Genomic DNA, 22,326 nt, shown 5'->3' on the forward strand with positions numbered 1-22,326 from the left:
TCTCTCTCTCTCTCTCTCTCTCTCTCTCTCTCTCTCTCTCTCTCTCTCTCTCTCTCTCTCTCTCTCTCTCTCTCTCTCTCTCTCTCTCTCTCCCTTTCATTAGCTCACATGGGTTCAATTATCATCTCTATGCTTAAGACTCCTATATCTAAGTATTCAGTTCTAGTTTATCTTATTGGCTCCAGACACAGAGAACCAACTGCCCATGAGATATTTCAAACTGAATGTCCCACAGACATCTCAATTTCTGTGCTGTCAGAATTATCAACAGAACTCATTATTTTTTCTCTCAAACTTCCCCATTTCTGTAAAAGGCACCACCATCCTTCTAGTTCCCCAGGTTAGCTGTTTTGGAGGCATCCTTGACTCTTCACTCAAACTCTAAATATCCAATCATTTGCCAAATCTTGTTTCTAACTTGACATTTCTCACATCTTTCCAATGCTTTCTCCTCTCAAAACCACCAACCTAGTTCAAGATCTTATCACTTCTCCTCTGGACTATTACAATACCCAAACTGATCTCCCTTCCTCAAATCTCTTCTGTCTTTACTTTATCCTATAAAGAGCCACAAAAATAATTTCCCTAAAGTACAAGTCTTAACATGGTAATTACTCTCCTACTCAACAAACCCAATGGTTCCCTATGGTTCCTCAGACTCAAATATAAATTCCTCTATTTGGCATTTACAGCCCTTTATGATCTGGTTCCAGTTTGGCATTCCAGTAAAATTACATATCATTTTTGTCCATATACTCTATGGTTCAGTCAAACTGGCTATCTCACTATTCATACCTAGAATCTCTGTATCTTAGTAGTAGCTATGTCCCGTGCTGGAAATGCACCTCTTTCCAACCCCAAACCTTTAAAATCCCTAGTTTCTTTCAAGTTTAAGCTCAAATATCACAAAGCCATTTCTGATCCCCAAAACTATAAGTGCTTTCCCCCCACCCAAATGATCTTGTACATATGTGTTTTCTCTGGCTATATTCCTTGAGTGTAGTCTACTGAATAGACTTTCATTTTTGTCTTTGTTTCGCCAGTTCCTGGCACACAGTAGGCACTTTTGTCTATCAGTTAATAAACAGTATGATAAATTAATTTTATAATCAATAAATACTATATGATTAAGCATGTTGATAAATAATCATTTAAGTGCCTACTATGTGTCAGGCACCGAGCTAAGTGCAGGGAATACAAAACCTGCCCTCAAGGAGTTCAAAAATAAATGTTTGTTTATTGATTGTATCACCAGAAAAGTTGGCCATCAAGTAATGTGTGGTTTTGGACCATAACAAGTTGTGAAACCAACTATGAGATAAAAGGATGGCAATATGTGCCAGTGGCAAGAATATCTGCCCTAATTTAATCAAGGATCTTTTGAAATATAGAAATATTTTATTAATTATATTTTCCATTTAGTTATAACCCAACATTAATTCCTTGCTGTAACTAATCAATGAACAGCTTTATTTGTTTGTTTTTTGGTAGAAAAAGAAGCGGAAAACTTCTAAAAATAAGGTAAAACACAGTCACATTATCAACCTTACAGAATCTTATAATGAGTCAATATAAGATGTGCCATTTAAAATGTATATGCCTTAGGAAAGTCCTTTAATGATAAGATTAATATATTTCTAAAAGCAATCCACTTTATTATTATTTATTAGTAATAATAGCTATATTGGCAAGCATTTCCCTGACATTCCCTGGCAATGTCTTAACAATTCAATTGTAAATTTCAAATACAAACAATTTGTTTCACTTGCAAAAATTTCCAACAAAAAAAGTTTGTTTCAAGTATTGTAGAAAAATAGTATTTTCTTTGAAGTACTGAGGCCAGCCAAACACTTATGCAATTGTTTCTTTAGACCAGATTGCTATGAATCAGCTCTCCAATTTGACCTGCCTGAACTATGACAGGCCAGACAACTTGAGAGGACTGCAGTAGTTTCAAAGGCAAAACGTTTATGTAGGGAGGATAGTTCAAAACGTTATTAAACCTGTCTGACCAAAATACTTTTCAAAATGTTTTCATGCTTCTGCAACGGTCCAATTGTCACTGTACCTACAGTAAGGCGGGCAAAAAGCACTAACCTTGCATAATTTATTATAAAACCACATAGGAGGAGAATGTTGCTTTTCCTGTAATTAATTAGTAATTGAAAGAGAAGCAACATTATCAAAAATCCTGAGGCATATTCCGTTTTCATTCTACCTCACCTTCTCCTAACCCCTCTGTCTTATTGGCCTATGCAGGTTTCATTTTATTTTAGAATATTTCAACATCATGTTACTTACTTTCTAAAAAGTTCTTGTGTTCTTTGTGACTGAAAACATAGATCTAAGAAATAAATTCTCAGGCTGCCATATTAAATTCCCTGGCTGACGGTACTAAAATTTACAGGTCTTGTACAACACAGAGTGCTTCTCATCATAAAGTACACTGCCCTCCTCAACAGCAGATTCATTCAACTGTCTTAATAAAGGCACACATATAAATACACACACATATATATTGTATATAATATATATACACATATAACATATGCATATATTATGTGTATGTGTGTGTTAAAAGGAACATTCAGGCCTTCATATTAATCATATATAGCTCTTAAGAATTTGTGAACCCAGCCTTTAACTAGATTTTTTTCATAAAACTACAAAATCATAACCATTGCAACTGGTGAGAATATTTCTGAAAGACAACTTTGTTTTATGTAAAACTTTTTTAAAGGATTCCATAATTTACATGGATTAGAATTAGGCTGTTATTTTTTAAATGCAATTTACTCTGACAGAGTCATGTCAGTTTCAAAAGCATCTACAGAACTAGGAAACCGAAGTTGCCTGGGAAAGAAATGGTTCCAAGAAGACAGACTGCCCTGCAGTATTCCAATACCAGAAAGAACCAGTCTAAGGTAGATATATACTATACCCTCATGCTCCAAATGTAAAATGTCAATTATAAAAATACATTTTCACCAAATAGTATTAAAGAAGATGAACATTTTGGGCAGGGCAAAGACATGGATGTGTTCCCAATAATACTGCAGATCACTGCTGCCCAAACGTTCCAGATGGTTAAGCCAGCAAGCAAAGCCAAAAACAAACGGAAGCATCACTTTCCTTTTAGAGCGGGTGATTTTTAAAATAAATGGCCCTGGCTTCTTTGTTTTCCTATATTTCTCATCATTTAAAAAAAAAAAAAGGAGATGAAAGGAAAATAGATCTACTTCTTGCCTGAATATAAAATTTTGACAAATTCTTGCCACCACCCCCACCCTCAATTCACCTTAACTATTCCTACCATTCCAGATTTTCTAAGACATGAATTTTTTCATGAAAGCAAACGGATGATTTTTAGTTAGCTCTGTGCAAAAGAGTTACACTATCCAAAATGGATGAAAGCATAAAAGCAATCTGCCTTAATGGATGCAAATGTTTGCAAAAAAATATTTATCTATTACATGGCTTCAAAATTAATATTTCTGTCCAACAATTGAAATAAATGTTTGAAATCTGAAAACATTTACTGGAAAAAAAACAAATGTTTTCATCTGGAGGGGAAAAAAGACTGGGGGTAGCGCTATTAGAATACAACCAAATAAATTGCTTTTGAAAATAATTATCTTTCAAAGAGATACATTTTTTTTCCATGAGAAGCTTAATGGCTTTGGATAGAATAATGACAACCAAATTATCAAAATTATTCTGATAATCACTGTTTTTACTTCTTTCTAAATATCAAAAGAGATAATATATTAACTTTAAAATGCTATATAAATGTTAGCAGTATTATTATTAATGAATGTATATGGCACCTAGGTGGTATGATAGAGTGTTGGGCTTGAAGTCAGATGACCTAAGTCCAAATCCTGACTCAAACACTTACAAGCTGTGTGGCCTTGGGCAAACCATTCAACCTCTCTCAAGCTCAGATTCTTCATCTGCAAAATAAGCCTTGGGAGGTGTTTGGACTTGAGAACTTGATCTCCAAGGTCCCTTCTAGCTCTAAATATATGATCCTATGAAAGTTATAATGTTATGTGACACCTAGGTCAATGCTCACTTACACTTGGAACTCTCTTACACTTGAAACCTCCAGGAGGTGCAACCCATGTTAAAAAAAGAAAATTGCTGGGGTGGTGTAGCAGCAAGCACCCCAAGCATCCTTAGGGTTTGCCACCACCACAGGTTCTTGGATCTGCTTTGATAAAGGAAAGCAACTCAAAATGGGTTAACAAGCTTACTTTAATCAGTCAGACATATATTGTTTACCTTGTTCAGGGGAAAAGGTCAGCACCCCAAACTTCAGAATATACAGGCAGAATTATCAAGACAGAAACAGATCAAGTAGACAGATTTCCAAACTGTCTAACCATTACATCCATACCCAGTCAACATCTGGGTTTCCACATCTGGGTTTTTCAAAGCTGGAGGACTCTCAACAACAGCTTCCCAGAATTCAGATCAAATCACAGAACACTTCTCAAAGTGAGTCCCAAAACAAAGCTACACATCAGGGCTTATATAGCCTTCTCCTGGCTCAGAGAATGTAACAACCTTATTGACTCACTGGCCAATTAAGAAGTATCTACTGAAAAACAAGCCTCCCGCCCCAGGCTTCAGGTGCATTTTAGCCTAGGGGCAGGGAAGATCTTCCAAATTTGCATTCCCATTACATTCAGCCCCAAGATCTTTCATGCCCATAGCATAGACAATTACTTTTGAATTAGCTCTGAACATTTCTTAGGTCACATTTTCAAAGTACAGAACTAAAGTTACCAAAGTGGCCATTGGCCCTTAAACAAACACAAAGTACATAGATAGCATTATCACTTCAATTCAAAACAAGAGTTCAAACAAAGTTCTCTGGGGGAGGGGGGAGGAGTATCCTTCCCCTCACACAGCTCCAGCCCCTGCCTCCAAGTACAGAGAGGGGGCTGGGCAACAAAACCAACAAGGTGGGGTCCCTGGGGATCCAAGGCACTTCATCCCACCCACCATAGTCACAAGTCCATTCTCCCCCAGGGTCCCAAACTGTGGGATGCAGCCAGGAAACACATTCAGTGCCTCTGCTTTGCTGCTCAGTTCTTATCTTTTCCTGTGGCTGAATTCCCAACTCCTGGGCTCCTTCTCCTCCCACAGGCGGCAGCCGCTCCTGGCTTCTGCCCAGGTCCCAATGCAGGCAGCTCACCATCCCCGCTCTCAGCTCAGCGAAGTCTGCATGCAGGCCACTCTTCTCTCCTGGTCCATGGCTCCACAGAGTCACAGCTACCACAACTGGGAAACAAACGATTATCCCAGTCCCCATACTTTCCTTTTACTCTGCAGATCCTGTTCGTGACACCATTTTGTAGCGGCAAGCACCCTGGCACCCCCAGGGTTTGCCGCCACCACAGGTTCTTGGATCTGCTTTGTTAAAGGAAAGCAACTCAAAATGGGTTAACAAGCTTACTTTAATCAGTCAGACCATATATGGTTTACCTTGTTCAGGGGAAATAGGTCAGCACCCCAACTTCAAAATATACAGGCAGAATTATCAAGACAGAAACAGATCAAGTAGACAGATTTCCAAACTGTCCAACCATTACATCCATACCCAGTCAACATCTGGGTTTTTCAAAGCCGGGGGACTCTCAACAACGGCTTCCCAGAATTCAGATCAAATCACAGAACACTTCTCAAAGTGAGTCCCAAAACAAAGCTACACATCAGGGCTTATATAGCCTTCTCCTGGCTCAGAGAATGTAACAACCTTATTGACTCACTGGCCAATCAAGAAGTATCTACTGAAAAACAAGCCTCCCTCCCCAGGCTTCAGGTGCATTTTAGCCTAGGGGCAGGGAAGATCTTCCAAATTTGCATTCCCATTACAGGTGGCTAGGTGGTGCAGTGAATAGAGTATTGACCCTGGAGTCAGGAGGACCTGAGTTCACATTCGGCCTCAGACACTTAACACAAATAGCCGTATGACCTTGGGCAAGTCACTTAACCCCCAAAACAAAAAAAATTTGCTTATGAGCCCTTACCTATTTTATTTACACTTTTTCTCTGGTCATCCTGAGCATATATTAGTTCAAACCAAAGGCATTTAATGAGAACATAGTAAGATTTACAATAGGACATTTGCCCATAAATCTAGGACATACTCTCCCACAAATATAAAGTCAGTCAATCAGTCAGTAAACATTTATTAAATACCTACCATTTGTCAAGTACTGTGTTAAGTGTTGAGGACACAAAAGGAAGCAAAATATAGTCCCTGCCTTCAATCTAACTGAGGAGACACTAGTCAAACAAATATGTACAATCAAGCTATAAGCAGCAAGATAAATGGGAAATAATTAAAAGAGAAAAGGCATTACAATTAAGGGAAAGGCTTCCTGCAGAAAATGGGATTTTAGAAGGACCATAAAAGAAGTCAGGGAAGTCAGTGGGCAGAAAGAGGAAGGAGAGTATTCCAGGGGTGATGAACAACCAGAGTAAATGCTCAGAGCTGAGATATGGAAAGTCTTGTTTAAGGAATATCAAGGAGGAAAGTGTCACTGGATCAAAGAGTCCATAACCAGAGAAGTAAGGCATAAGCAGGCCAGAAAGATAGGTGGGACCTGGTTATGAAAGGTTTGAATGTCAAAAAGAGCGTCGTATATTTGATCCTGGTGGCAATGGAGAGCTCCACCATTAGTGGGGAGAATGAACATGAAGAGAAATTATCCTTGAAGGTTTCACATATAGGGAATATGTATGAAGGGGCAACTCTCAGCTGAGATTCCACAAGACACCCAGTTCCATATGCACGAGTGACATCACTGAAATGCTTAGATACAATAGCATAATTCCTCATAAATTTTCAAAAAATGTCACCAAATCCTAAAAAAAATCTTTAGTTTCTGGAGTTTCTTTACACATGGCCAGCTATCTTCTCTGTAATCTCTACCTATTGAGATAGTAGTGTACCTACCTGGGAGAGGTTTGCAAAGTTGGTAATTGTCAGTTGATGGTTTTATATTTCCTCAAAATGATCTAACATTTTCATCAGTCTATCCTAAAGTCTTTCCAAGGCCTTTCCAAAGTCAATGTCATCTAGATAATGCTTCCAGGTAGTTCATTTCCCCTACCACTTTCTATATAAATTGCTGAAATATGGTCAGTGCCCCAGAGATTCCTTGAGACATACATTCAAAGTGGTAAAATTCTACAGGGCAGATGAAAACTTTTTTTTCTTTATCTTCCTCTGCCATGAGGATCTAGGAATACCCACTATACAAGTCCAACACTGAAAATCACTGGCTGCCCAACAAATGATCCAGGGTATCTTGAACTCATGGCATGGTATAGCTGAACACCTTAATTCTCTTGTTTAGCATCCAGTACTCTATATACATCTGGATCTTTCCAGTCTTATTCTGTATCACTACTATGGTGTAAGGCAAATGAATTGCCATTCTTTAACCCTGAAATGGAGGCAGCTAGATGGTACAGTGGATAATGGACCAACCCTGGAGTCAGGAGGACCTGAATTCAAATCTGGTCTCAGACATTTACTAGCTGCATGACCCTGAGAAAGTCACTATAGATGTTCATAAAATATTTACTCTCATTTGCCTTTATTGGCTTCTTTTTTTTAATTTGTCAAATTCTTCCCCTTTTCTTTCTTGGAAAGAAATTTGTAAAAGTTAAATTATAAAGGAAAAGTTCATTTGTAAGTTTGTTGTTTGGAACTCAGGACACATTTTCCCATGGAAAGAACATAAATGGTAGTTATATTCCCAAGATAATCCACAAAAGTATATTTAAACCACCATATGATTGAAATATAGCACTTCACTAAACATCTACTGGCATTGTACTAATTGCATCAAGCCCTAAAAACTGAAAAATACTTCTTTTGTAAAAATCCATAGTTAAGAGACTGATATAACCATCTACAATGAAAAAACAAAGTGGATGAAAAATTCACATTGCTTAGGCTTATAGTTAGGCGGTAGACCACTGAGTAAGCTAATAGTTTATTTATATGCCCTGGACAAACACTACATATGAACAATGAACTTGGCTTAAATTTGAGTAGGGAGAGCTTGGCTGAAATTATAATTGGTAAGTTATACAGCACTTTCAATGCTCCCAAACTGCTTACTGCTATAAAGGCCACTTTTAATATCAATATTTCCTCAATGATGTTATATGTCTGTAAATCATAGAACAACATAATCCCCAAAGAGTCAAAACTGTAGATGACCCAAAAGGCAATGAAGACACCCATGGTATATGTAAGTAGGCTGCAATACTTTACCAATAATGACATACACTAGAAGCTGCACCTCTCTGGAAAAGGTCAAGAAGTGGTTACATAGCAAGAGTGGGGGATGAGATGAACAGCCCAAGTCCTGAACGAGTACTCACATATATTAAAAGAACCAAAGAAAGGTCTTCTATCATTTTGAATGGATCCTCAATGGATGATTTACCACAAAAATTTGGATAAAAATTACAAAAAAATGAGAAGCCATGGAAGAGTTTTGACATGGGCTGGTGGAAGAAATAAGAATAACATAACATTAAGGATCCATTAAAATCTTGTATACTTTGCAATGGAAAATAGTAGAAAACAATACTATTAAAATAACAACCATTAAAACAGGAAAAATATTTTACTAAAGAAAGAAAAGCAGTAAGTACATGGGAGATTTTTGTAGATTCTGAAATGAACTTCTAAATACTTCTAAGAGTCGTGGAAGTTTCTGACACTAGGTTTTTACTATATGTAATTTTACTTGACCAAATGTATGTTTCGTTTTCTTTGATACAGATTTATCACTAGCTCTATTCTTAGCCTTTATCAACCACAATAGGGGTCAATTTTTTGGCTCATCAAATGGAATTAACTTCCTAGGCCTGACTGTTGCCAGGTTCTTTTTATTGCATATAAGCACACAAAATGAACACTACCACAGCCCCAGATAATGTAAGTGATGCCCTCATGGTTACCTTTTGGAGTCTGCTGACAGGTTTTTACCCAAATGGAAATATGATCTAGTGGAGATAGGGATGGACCTAAAAGTCAAGAGAATTGGCTTCGGTTCTTGGCTTTGACACTAACCAGCTAAATGAGCCAGGCAGGCCACTTCATTTCTTTATCTGTAAAGTTAGTATAATAATACTTTACTACCTAGCTCACTGGGTTGTTATTTGTTAATCTTATAGCACTACATAAATGTCAGCTATTACAGCAATTCCCAACTCGGCTTCCTAATTCCTGTTACTATTCCCTTCTCAACATTGGGATCTCTTTTGCCCCAGTACTAATTCTCCCTCATTAAGGATGCAGCCTAACATTCCCCACCCCCTCTCCAAATATTCCTTTAGGACAGAATTTTCTATATATACTAAACCTCTCAGAAATCTCTGGAGTCATTCATCTAGATCTTCCTTCGGAGGCAGGCTGGAACTCTACCACCACCAGAGACTGTCACATTCAGAGAAGGAGACATTTTCCACAATATAAATGGATGAGGCAAAAGAGTAAGGGGAAGTAGAAAGGAACTAAAAAAGAACATTTGTGTCTATATAATAACAGACTGCCTCACAGTTAGGAACTTCAGACAGCAGTACCTATGACCTTCTTAAGTTTCCATATGATCCCAAAAGTAGCAACAGAGTGGCAAAACATAACTATTAATATGGCAAAAATATTCTACATTTACATCCAGATAGGAGAGATAGTAGAAATCTATAAGGGGTTCTCTAAAATGTCTGTCCCTATAAAAGTCACCCACATAAAAGAAAAACAATCTCGGAGAGGCTTCTGTATCAACAATTTCTATTATACCTTCATGAGTCATTTCCACATAAATGAGATGTCACCATGTGCATAAGGAGTAACTCAAGGTTCAGACTCCATCATGAAATGAATTACTGAGACCCTTTGCATGGTCATAGACAGGGGTCTTTTCATAGATAACTTCCACCTCTGTTTCTTTCAGGCATTGATCTATTTATTGGTTTAATGTAGCCGTGGAACCCTATATAGATGAACCTAACACCTGCTCTCCAAACACCACAAGAATCTTGTGACCCTGTCAGTTATGACAGTGCTTGCTCTGTCCTCTTAATGGCTGTCTGAGAAGTTGAGTTAGCTAACAGTAAAACTCCTCTGGGGAGCTGAAATGGAAAATCGCTCATCAAGAGAGATCCATAACAGAACTCATTATCTTTCCCTCTCGAACCTACCCCTCTCCCAAACATCCCTATTTCTGTCAAATCTACCACCATTCTTCAATCTTGGCATTATCATCAACTCCCCCCCCCCCCTTTACCCTGCACATCTAAACCGCTGGCAAACCTTGTCATTTCTACTTCCACCTATCTTGCCTCCAAACCCTTCTCTTGACATCCACAGTCACCAACTTTGTTCAGGCCTTCATATCTTTCCTGGACCATTACAATGGTCAGTTAGGAATCGGTCTCCCAGTTTCAAGTTCCTCTCCACTCCATGACGTCCTCTACACAGCTATCACAGCGATGTTTCTTAAGTCCTGATCTGACCCTGCCATGCCTCTATTCAACAAACTCCAATAGCCTCTAGTATAAAATATAAATTCCTTTGCCCTTAGCAGACTTTCACAATCTGGTCCCAACCTAAACTTCCAGCTTTACTGTATATATCCCCTACTATAAAGGTCCACCTAAACTTGCCTTCTCTTCCTCACCCATAGCACTCCATCTCCCACCTTGTTGCCTTCTCATAGGCTCTCTTTCATGCCTGGAATTCACTACCTACTCACTTCGACCTCAAAGAACCCCTCACTTCCTTCAAGATGCAGCTAGAGTACCACTACTACACAAATCTTTTCCTTATCCCATCATCACTGATAGTACCTTTCCTCCCTGACTACCTTGCATTCATTTTGTTTCTATTCTGCACCTTCGTTTATATACATGTCATCCTACCTGATAGAATGGAAGTTCCCTGAGTGTAAGGGTTGTTTCATTTTCTTGTTTTAGTATCCTGAGCAACTAGCAAAGTACTGGACACATAGTCAGAACTTAATAAGTGCTTGCTGATTGGTAATTTAAGGACAGCTGAGTTGGATATCTCCCCCCCCCCACTCCCCATCCCTCCACAATCCCAGGACTCTAAAGATTATAGCAACCCATGTATAATCCTATACTCTGTATATTCAGTCACTAAATTATAACATCCTAAACAGGCCAGCTAAACCAGAAAGGTATCCACTTCCATGGACTTATAAGATTAGCCAATTTAGCTATGAGTAATGAAAGAGAGAAGAAAAGTAGGGCACACTGTGTGTGCACCATTCCTCTGAGGGGGTAGAAAACATTAAGAAATAATAATTCACATATACAGAGAACTTTAAACTTACACAGTATTCTCCTTGTAATAAAAACCTATAAGATAATAGAAGTATTATCTCCATTTTACAGATGAGGAAACTTAAGATTCATGGAGATTAACTGATGACATAAGAAACATTGAGTCAAACAGTTCTTCCTATTGGCCACCCACAGCAACTTGTTTGTCTGGAGTGACCTTGAAATGAGCGAGGAAGGCAATGTGATGCCAGCTGTTTATCTGCATAGAAAATTCATAACTCTAGTGTTTGTAACATGGTAAGTGAACATATTATGCAGTGTGTACAAGACAAGCAAGTTAGTTTCATTAAAAATAAATGGTAATCATTTCAGTTTACAAAGGTTGCTTAAATCTGTATATAGATGTCACCTTATATATTTTGATATTCAATACTTGTTTTACGATTTTTCATCCTATCCTAAATTTTATACTTTTTTGATATTTTTCATCAAGTTTAGGAATACTTTCCTAATATTGTATATACAAGGTAGAAATTAATTGCCTAGTGCTACATGAGAGGGATCATGTTATAGTGGAAAAAGCACTTCAAAGGGGTTTTGAAGTCAGAGTGTCTAAGTTTCTACTATTTAAGAGGCAACAATCATTTATTAAGCAAACACTATGTGCCTGACATTGTAGTAAGCACTAAGTAAATATAAAGACAAACATGTAACAGCACTTGCCTTCAAGAAGCTTATAATCTATCAATGAAGGCATGTGTGTATACATTTATAAAGTATATATAAAATAAATACAATATAATTGGAGAAGGTAAGCACTAGCATCAGATTATCAGGAAAGGTGTCATGTAGCAGCCCAGTTTGAACTGAACCTCTGAAGAAAACTAGGGGTTCTAAGAGGATGAGGGGAGGAGGTGATATACTGGGTCATGTGTGGGGAACCCCAGAGCAGTTTGCCTCCACCAGAGCATGTGTGAAAGGGGTTAATGAAAAATAAGGCTAGAAAGGACAATGGGAGCCAGACCATAGAAGGCTTTAAATCTTGAACAGCAGAGTGACCTTGAACAAGCTGTTTCACTTCTCAGTTTCCTCTTCTATAAAATAAGGAAGTTAGACTAGATGACTTCTAAGGGCCCTTCCAACTCTAAACTGATGAACCTGTAAACAAGGGCACAGAAAGAAATGGAACCAAGAGGATTTAAATTATCTGCCTGTATCACTAGTGCAGATAATAACGATTATGACATTTATATAGGTTTTCAAGTTTGCTAAGTGTTATACAGACATTATCTCATTTGAGCCTAATAACCACTCCAAAGTATAGGTACTACAGGCAGCTAGGTGGCACAGAGGATAGAGTACTAGGCCTGGAGTCAGGAAGATGAGTTCAAATGTCACCTCAGACCTTTACTACCCTGGACAAGTCAGGTAATCTCTGCCTCATGACAAACCACTTCAGTATCTTTGCCAAGAAAACCCCAAATGGGGTCACAAAGAGTCTGTCACAACTGAAAGAAATGACTCAACAACATAAATACCATGTTATTCATGTCATTGGATTATTAAACCCACTGAAGAAACAGAGGCACTCAAGCTTGAGTAGAATCCTATGAGTATGATCTCCTATAAGCCTAACACTGCATTACTAATAACCATTTAAAAGCCTTGAAGTTTGAAAGCTATGTAATGCTACTAAAGAAGAAAGTATCTCATTTCATTCTATATTTTTCCTGCTTATCCATCCTCAAGGAATTTACCACAGCTGGGGGGAGGGGAGAAGCACAGAGGAAATGAAATGTGACTGTGGCATTCTAGAGATCAGGATTAAATCCATTTTCATTCTGTCATACAAGGCATTCATAAGAGCGGCTTAATTGTAGGTACATCATTGAGAGAGATAAAGGATGAAGGATTAAGAAAAGAACACACAAAAAAGGATACAGTTAGAATGGAAAATTTACAGAAATTTTTCTGATTAGATAATACACATATTTAAAAGACCCTAAAATGACCCCAAAATTAAGGTCCCCCAGGCCAGGAAGACTAGATATTGTTTAAAAATCAAAAGTGTTTATCCTGGGTCCCTGGTCATTCCTGTCCATCATCATTGGGTCATTTCAGACCGTAGTTCTCCAGATGAAAAGGACGAAAGGAAATCTGGAAGGTAGATCCTGGCCACAAAACTTGTCTGCATCCACAGAACAGCAAATATAACAAACTAGAGCATGTATTCTCCCTCCAGCTTACTCCTCTGTTGCTTGGCAGGTACTGAGTGAGCCCTTGATTTCTGAACTATGGACCTCTCCAATACTCTCTGGTCTTGACTGTGACCCAGGCAATGAATTTGCTTTAATGTCAGATGCCCCAGATACTGCTTGCTCCCCAGCTGGCTACACAATTCATATCCTCTGCAGCTTAAATTGGCTTTTACTTCAAATTCCACTACTGTCTCTGACCTGTTTTAATTCTAAGAGGCTCCCACTTCAGACTCCAGTAACTGCCTGTAACTTTTTAAATTCTAAGACTTGTGTCCCTAATCACTTACCTTTGCCCCTACTCTTATCTCTCATTGCCTGTACAGGGTAAAATATCCCCAACAAAATTTTTGACAGCAAAAATCAAACCTGTAGCCACAGTCAAAGCCCCAAACAGGGCTCTACCAAGATCCTAAACAGCGGCAGAGCCAGACAAAAGGGAGGAGAGGGCACTGGGAAAGATCTTATTTTTCTACCAAATCATAACAAATATATATGGCTCTCCTGAGCCTTCTCTTCTCCAAGCTAAACATACCCAGTTCCTTCTCCTCAGGCCAATGTGGCATGAACTTAAGGTCCAGTCCTCTTGGTTGCTATCCTTTGGACACTCTCCAGTTTCTTAATCCCTTAATCCCTTAAAAACTCCCCCAGAATTAAGAACAGTACTACAGGTGAGGCCTAGGTAATTTTTTTAAGGTAGTGAATTCTAGTTATGAAAGAATATATAAGCATGTGTATGCCTAAAGGAAGGAGATGACATATCATGTTCAGGGAACAGAGAATGCCAAAAGGAAATAATGCGAAGAAAAACTGGAAAGACAAGTTGATACCAGTTTTAAAAGGGCCTTAAATTCCCTTGTGGATTATCCCAGGGAGGGAACTGCTCAAGGTATTTGGGCAAGGGAGTGACAGTGGGACCCATACCCACAGATTACTTTGGCAGCTACGTGGTTTGGAAGTGGGAGGGATTTGAGGCAGGAAGACTGGTAAAGAAGCTATCACAGTCCAACAGTTCAAGCAAGTAGTAAGGATAGTTTAAAGTAACTTGGTGGTAGGATAAGTGGAGAAAGGTGTGTAGATATGAGACAGGATAAATGTAAAGTGAGCATGATGTGGTAACTGACTGGAGATGGGGATAAACCTCAGTTTCCTCATCTCTAAAATGAGGGAGTTAGGCTAGATGACTTTTAATGTCCCTTTTGGTTTCTAAATTAATGATCCTATGACTCTAAAGACATGAACTGGGATGACTGAGCATGACAGTGCTTTTCTCATGGAAACAGGTAAGTTTGGAGAAGGGGCAGATTTAATGCGGAAGATAAGTTCAGTCTTGGATATTCTAAGCTCGAGTCCAATATGACACTGAGATGGAGACGTCCAGCAGGCAGTTGGAGGTGGAGAACTGGGAGTTTAGGAGAAAAATTGGGGTTGAATATATAAATCTGAAAGAACTCCAGGTTGGGGGAGGGGGAGAGCAGGGTTAAAAGTGAGTAATCAAGGTAATCAGGGAGACTACCGAGAAGGCAAAGGACAGCGTCTTGGCTTCAACTACCACCTCGATGTCAAATTCTACCTCTCCAGTACCAACAAGAGCTTCAGTCCTAGGTTCCAAAAGCTACAGGACATCTCCACTATCACTTTTAGCTATCATGCCCAAACTTTCCATTTCTGTTTATGGTATTCTGTTCTCACAAAAAGGAGTCTTTTACTCCTTCTCTTCCTTTGTTTTTCATATACCAAGCTCTATGTGTTTACCCTTAGAAATCTACTTCAAATTTACTTTCCTTTTCATATCCACTGCCTAGCCCAGGCTTTCATCACCTCCTGTAAGATTATGACAATGATATTCTCATTGGTTTCCTACTTCTAATGTCTCCATATGTTATTCACATCATTATTAAATTAATCCTCCCGACAAAGGTTTCATACTGTTACTCTCCTATTCAAATATGTGCCACTCTCCCAATTCTCTACTAATATAAACCACTTAGTTTAGCAATGACAGTATTCCATAATCTGTCCCCATTCACCTATTCACTATTCCCCAAAATAAGCCCTCCCCTTACTGTGTAAGATTCCTCTACAATAAGCCCTCCCCCGAAAATAAGCCCTATTGAGATTGCTACTGTAGTGAAGGTGATCCCCTGCGCTACACACTACATTAGGTACCCTCTGTATGCACTGTCCCCCCCGCCATGAAACGCACGCCACACTCCGAGCTGCATCCAATCAGAGCTGCAGCAGTGAGAGCGTCATCCTGTTCTTCCCCAGTGATTTGCTTATTGAATAAAGGTACATTTTTTTGTTCACATTTACCTGTTTATTAAAATTGCTGTCAATGTTCATTAAAATAAGCCCTCCCCTGAAAATAAGCCCTCTGGTGTTTTTCTGTCCAAAAATTTAATAAGGCAGTGGCTTATTATCGGGGAATATATATATCTTTTCACCTGCTTTACTTTTAGTTTTCCATCTTGTAATACCTGTTCTCTGCTAGGTAGTGCTGTGGATAGAGCACCAGACCTGGAGTCAGGAAGATCTGAATTTAAATCCAACCCCAAACAACTACTAACTATAGAACCCTAGGCAAGTCAGTTAACTAACTGCCTTAGTTTCCTCATTTATAAAATAGGGATAAAAATAGCACCTGCCTCCCTGGGTTGTTGTGAGGATAAAAAAAAAAAGGATGATATAGTATTTTCCAAACTTTAAAGTGTTTTTATATTGCTATTATCATCTGTTGTTGTTGTTGGAAATCCCTGAGAAGTCACATGGTTACAGGTATGCTTTAGGAAAATTAATTTGGGGAGTACTGCCAAAATAGCTGAAACTACACAGCTATACCCTGAGCCCCCTTTTCCTATGGACAATGTGTGGAAGTGTGTGCCCCAGGCTTTTGAGGAATTTTTTGTACCAACTGTTCTTACTATACCACCTTAATAAATGTCTTTACTAAAAGTTGATCTACACCCCCCCCCCCCCAACCCGGCTGTCAATAGGAAGCATACCAATGAGGACCTGTGAGCTCCCAATAAGTTGTGGTGGTAGCCACTTACAGTGTTACACCTAGAATTTGAAAATAGCAGTCTCTCTTCTTTTTGAGTATGATTTGGTGGATTAACTCCAAGTACACAAAGATTATATGAGAGGAAGTATGAACAAAGAAAACTGGAGCTGGATTCAAATTCTAGGTCTGCTGAATACTATATAACCTTGGACAAGTAACTTAACTTCTCTGGGCCTCACTTTCAAAACCAGCAAAATGAGGGAATTGTACTAAATACTAAGGTTTCTTCCAGCTGTAAATCCAAGGAGCTATGATTCAAACTTAGAAAGGTAAATTAAAATCAGACTGGGACAAATTGTGAATGCCAGGTTAAAGGAGTTTTATTTGGTAATCATTGTTAAACCACTGGAGCTTTCTGAACAAGGCCATGAAACCAGGTATAGATTTACAAGAAAGGGAGGATCTGGAAAATTGAGCCCATGTTCTTAGAAAATGGTGAAGGCAAATTAAAGAAATAAATATTTGAAAAAATGCACGGATATTTTAACATTTTATTAAGGAAATTAAAGTTAATTCTGTTGACAGACATTAAATATTCCATTTAAATATTTCCAACATATCTTAAGGATAAAAAAGAAAGACAGATAAACGAATAGCATTTTTTAAACAATTTCAGTTAGATTTATGCCTCATTTCCAAAGTATGTCTTTATTGTTACCAATGTTTAAACACTAAAGAAATTATTAAGATGCAAGTATCTGAAATGTGGGAATAAAGATTAAAGAACTACTGTTAAGGATACGTATACTGAAAAATTAATGCAATTAAAATGAATGAAAAAAAATGAAAAAAAAATAAGAACAAAAATATTCCCAAATGTAGTTGCATTAATTTTTTCAGTATACGTAGCCTATATACATAGCTATATGTATGTATGTTTTAGAGTATTATAGTTCTAGTTATATTAATTTTTCAGTAAGTATATATACATATGTATAGCTCTCTCTATTCATTTGTGTATATATTTGTAAAGTACTTTCTTTTCGTTCTATATATTCATGTGTGTGTGTGTATATATATATATATATATATATATATATATATATATATATATATATTTGTGAAGTATTTTTCTTTTTATATCATTCATTCTTTTCTCCTATGTTAATGCTGCCTGGACATTTAGAACTTTTTATTCCCAACACCAATTCTTCAGAATTTGAACCTTGGACTAACCTCAGAGGGGTCAGGGTACAGAGGAAAAATATCAGAGAAAGAAAAAAAAAAAGTGTTCTCTATTTTTTTTTTTAAACCACATATACATGGGGCAGCTAGGTGGCACAGTGAATAGAGCACTGGCTCTGGAGTCAGGAGGACTGAGTTCAAATTCCAGCTCAGACTTAAAATTAACACTTACTACCTGTGTGACCTTAGGCAAGTCATTTAACCCCAATTGCCCTGCAGTCCCCACTCCAAAAAGACAAAAAAAAAAATTTTATTTTAAAAAACCACGTATACAACCATTTTCCCCTCAATCTGAGAAATAGGTTGCCCAAATTTAAATTATTTAGCTTTATGTTGATTTATGTGGATTCTTGACTTGCCACACGTTGCCAATTTACTGTAGTTTGCTTTTAATGAATGTTCAAGAAATATTTTTCCGTCTCCAAAAAAAATCACCAAGAGTAAGAAAACAATTAACATACAGGTACAGGAATGGGATATAAAAAAGATGCTCCTCAACATGTTTCGGTGTAGGAAGAAAGGTTATTTGACTGTACTTCCCAGCTCCCCATTGTACCTTTCTGTTCAGTGCAGTTTAAAAACACATACACACACACATACACTCTTCCTCTAAAAAACAACTAGTTTCTGGGGGCAGCTAGGTGGCGCAGTGAATAGAGAGTATCAGCCCTGGCATCAGGAGAACCTGGGTTCAAATGTGGCCTCAGAGACTTAACACAAAACTAGCCATGTGTCCTTGGGCAAGTCACTTAACCCCAATTGCCCTACCTTCCCCCCTCCAAATAAAAGCAAAAAAAAAAAAAAAACTAGTTTGTTTTTTCTACAGCTTGTTTCTTCTTCATCAGTCTGAGAGCCAAATTTTTAACAGCTTCTGCCATTTCCTTCGCCACAGAAACAAGGAGATCTCTCTTTTTTGAAATACTCAGACCAAAAGAAAATGCTTGAAAATACACTCAATGACAATGCCTGGAATTGAGATGCCTATTATTCTGGTAAAATCACAAAATTATTTTAGTCAAATTTAACTTGGGCAAAGCAAGAGTTTGTTTACATTTATTTTGTTCCCTATTTTACACAGCTGTTTGCCTGATTCTTATAAGGACTTTTCAGAGAAGTGCTCTGAAGAAGAAGCTATTGCTAGCATAAATTTTTAATAATTAAAAAGACAAAGTAATTTGGAAGATGAGGTCCAAGAGTAAACATCTACTTTAAAATAAACCATTTCAACTTGTTTTTCTTGTTGAATTTTTAGAGAATTAGAGTTATAACTACTGTATCTCATAGATACAATAAGTGAAGAATTTCATTTTTCCTCATATTTATTCCTCAAGTGTCCTCATATTTACCTATGATTAAATAATTTTTAAAAATTTAATTTCACGTACAATATTACCTACTACTTGTTCTTGTGACATCATAGGCCTCATTGGAGCCTCTTAAATGATGTGGTAATTCATCAATACAGCACACATTTCTTTACATCAAAAGAATCCTTTGAATTGGGATAAGAAGAGTGCTTCATGGGGATCATAAGTATAAAAAGGTCATTTTTCTTGGCCAGAGTTGTGTAGTGCTGATCTTATACTTTTGTCTTTTTAAAATCCAATATCATATGCCATTTTTATAATGGCTTCTACTAAGCAATAAGAACATAGAGTATACAGTGATTATTTTGTACTGCCTTTTAATTGAAGTGAAGTGAAGGATACTAGGAAAATGTAGAGCCCTGGATTTGGAGTCCAAAGGCACAGGTTCCAATTCTAGTCTTTCCACTTTTTACCCACGTTAATTTGGACACGTCACTTAACTTTTCTGAGGGAAGTGGAACTGATGCAGAGTGAATGAACAAAACAGAACAATTTACACCATGGCTACATCACTGAAAAGGAAAATAGCTGTGAAAGATTTACTATGATCAACGCAATGACCAATCCCAACTCCAGAAGACCAATAATAAGTAATGCTTTCCACCTCTTAGCAAAGAGGTGCTGGATTAGAGGTGCAGAAAAAGACATACATTATAAGATGTGTGAATGTGTGAATTTAATTTTGCTGCGTATAGGGAGAACTTTTTTTTTTTTAGGGGAGGTAAAAGAAGGCAAGGGAGGGTAGTGATAATGATACCAAAAATGTAAAGGAAAAAAAACATGGTCAATAAAACATTTTTTAAAAGTATACAGAAGAGAGCAGAGGAAAGTCCAGAAAGGGAAACAAATAATCAGGGTAGTGCTAGAACTTCTAAATTCAATTTAATATATACTTCTAAAAATAATTGTACATAGGTGCTCGGTCCTTCCCAGGAAGCTAAGGCGGCGTTGGGGTGAGGCTGAGGCTGACTTCAGCCCGCAGCTAGCACCAGGACAGGCAGCCCCAGAAATGGCCTCTGTCTCGGAGATCGCCTGCATCTACTTGGCCCTCATCCTGCACGACGATGAGGTCACGGTCACAGAGGATAAAATCAATGCCCTCATTAAAGCAGCAGGTGTAAATGTTGAACCTTTCTGGCCTGGTCTATTTGCAAAGGCCCTGGCCAACACTGACATTGGAAGTCTCATCTGCAATGTAGGAGTTGGTGGAGCTGCCCCGACAGCTGGTGCTGCCCCTACTGGGGGTACTGCCCCTGCTGAAGAGAAGAAAGAGGAAGTCAAGAAAGAGGAATCCGAGGAATCAGATGATGACATGGGTTTTGGTCTTTTTGACTAATTATCTCTTGTGATTTTAACACAAATAAACAGTTGAAAACTCAAAAAAAAAAAAAATTCTACATAACACAGACTCAGTGTCACATACAGTTTTTTTCTTCAGTTCTCTGTATAAAATGTTCATGTCTATTGATGTGTGTCAAGTTCATTAAAAAAAAAGTTTTAATTGGGGTGGCTAGGTGGAGCAGTGAGTGGAGCAACAGCCCTGGAGTCAGGAGGACCTGAGTTCAGATCCGGCCTCAAATACTTAACACAAAACTAGCCATGTGATTTTGGGCAAGTCACTTAACCCCAACTGCCCTCCAGAAAGCAAAAAAAAAGAAAAAAATTGGTGTATGCAGAGGCAGGCCAGGAGGAGGCCTGACCAACGAGGGGGGGCCACTACCAGGCCTTTCACCAAAGGGCTGGAACTGGAAAGAGCAAGGTAAAAACCAAATGCAGGGCCCCTGTTCAGGACAGCAAATACTCCTGGGACTACCACTCCATAGCCCAGAATTTTTTTAAAAAGCCCCTATCAGGACCTCCAAGGACCAGGATGGCAGAGTGAACCCCGCCTGCTCCAAAGCACCCCCAAAAAACATAATAACTATTGCCCCAGGACAAAACCCTCAACAATAAAGGCTTGGGAACCCTAGAGGAAGGGCATGGCTAGGGCCCTGCCTCAATGGGTAGAAAGCAGACTACAAAGACTCTGGAGTCCTACTATCCTCAGGGAGAGGAACCAAACCCAGAGGGAGACAATGTGGACTCCACACCCACAGCTGAAACATCAACAGGGAACAGGTCCCAATCACAGAAAGCTCTCCTAGATGAGCTCAAAAGGAACTTTGAAAACCAAATAAGAGGGACAGCCAGGTGGCGCAGTGAGTAAGATGACCGGCCCCAGAGTCAGGAGACCTGGGATCAAATCCGGGCTCAGATACTTAGCACAACACCCAGAAATAACTGTAACCTTGAGCAAGTTACTTAACCCCAATTGCTTTAAAAAATTAAAGAAAGAAAGAAAAGAAAAGAAAACCAAATGAGAGAGACAGAAGACAAAATGAATAATTCTTTTAAAATCAAAATTGCAGAATTAGAAAAACATTATAATAAAGAAAACAGCTCCTTAAAAAGAAAAATGTATGATATGGAAAAGGAGCTCCAAAAACTAACCAAGGAAAATGATTTGCTAAAAACCAGAATCAACCAAATTGAAACAAATAACTCCATGAGGAACCAAGAATTACTCAAACTAAACAAGAAGAATGAAAAATTAGAAAAAGAGGTAAAATATCTCAATGGAAAAATAACTGACCTAGAAAACAGATCCAGGAGAAATAACCTGAGAATCATAGGCCTACCAGAAAATCATGATGAAAAAATGAGTCTGGACAACATTCTCCAAGAGCTCATTAAGGAAAACTGCCCTGAGATACTAGAACCTGAGGGTAAAATAGAAATCGAGAAAATCCACCAGACACCTGCTGAAAGAGATCCCAAATTGAAAAGTCCTCGAAATGTTGTGGCCAAACTCAAGAACTACCAGGTAAAAGAGAAAATACTTCAAGTGGCCAGAAAGAAACAATTCAAATATCGAGGAACCACAGTGGGGATCGCACAGGATTTGGCAGCCTCTACACTGAAAGATCAGAGGCAGTGGAATACAATTTTCCAGAAGGCAAAAGAGCTCGGGTTACAACCAAGGATCACCTACCCAGCGATACTGAGCATATTCTTCCAGGCAAAGAAATGGTCATTCAATGATATAACAGATTTCCAGATCTTCCTGATGAAA

General features: G+C 38.3%; 1 protein-coding gene and 1 pseudogene across 4 annotated transcripts in view; one reads left to right on the forward strand and one right to left on the reverse strand.

Annotated features, from left to right (window-relative positions):
• Positions 1-22,326, reverse strand: part of EFCAB2 (EF-hand calcium binding domain 2) — a 151,039-nt gene that overhangs the window by 68,109 nt on the left and 60,604 nt on the right. The window lies entirely within an intron of this gene.
• On the forward strand, positions 14,566-20,606 carry LOC138146996 (large ribosomal subunit protein P1 pseudogene; annotated as a pseudogene).

Source organism: Petaurus breviceps, unplaced genomic scaffold (genome assembly GCF_028583685.1).
Source record: "Petaurus breviceps papuanus isolate PSGF00001 unplaced genomic scaffold, PetGlider_PUasm1.0 90778, whole genome shotgun sequence".
Taxonomy (NCBI): Eukaryota; Metazoa; Chordata; class Mammalia; order Diprotodontia; family Petauridae; genus Petaurus; species Petaurus breviceps.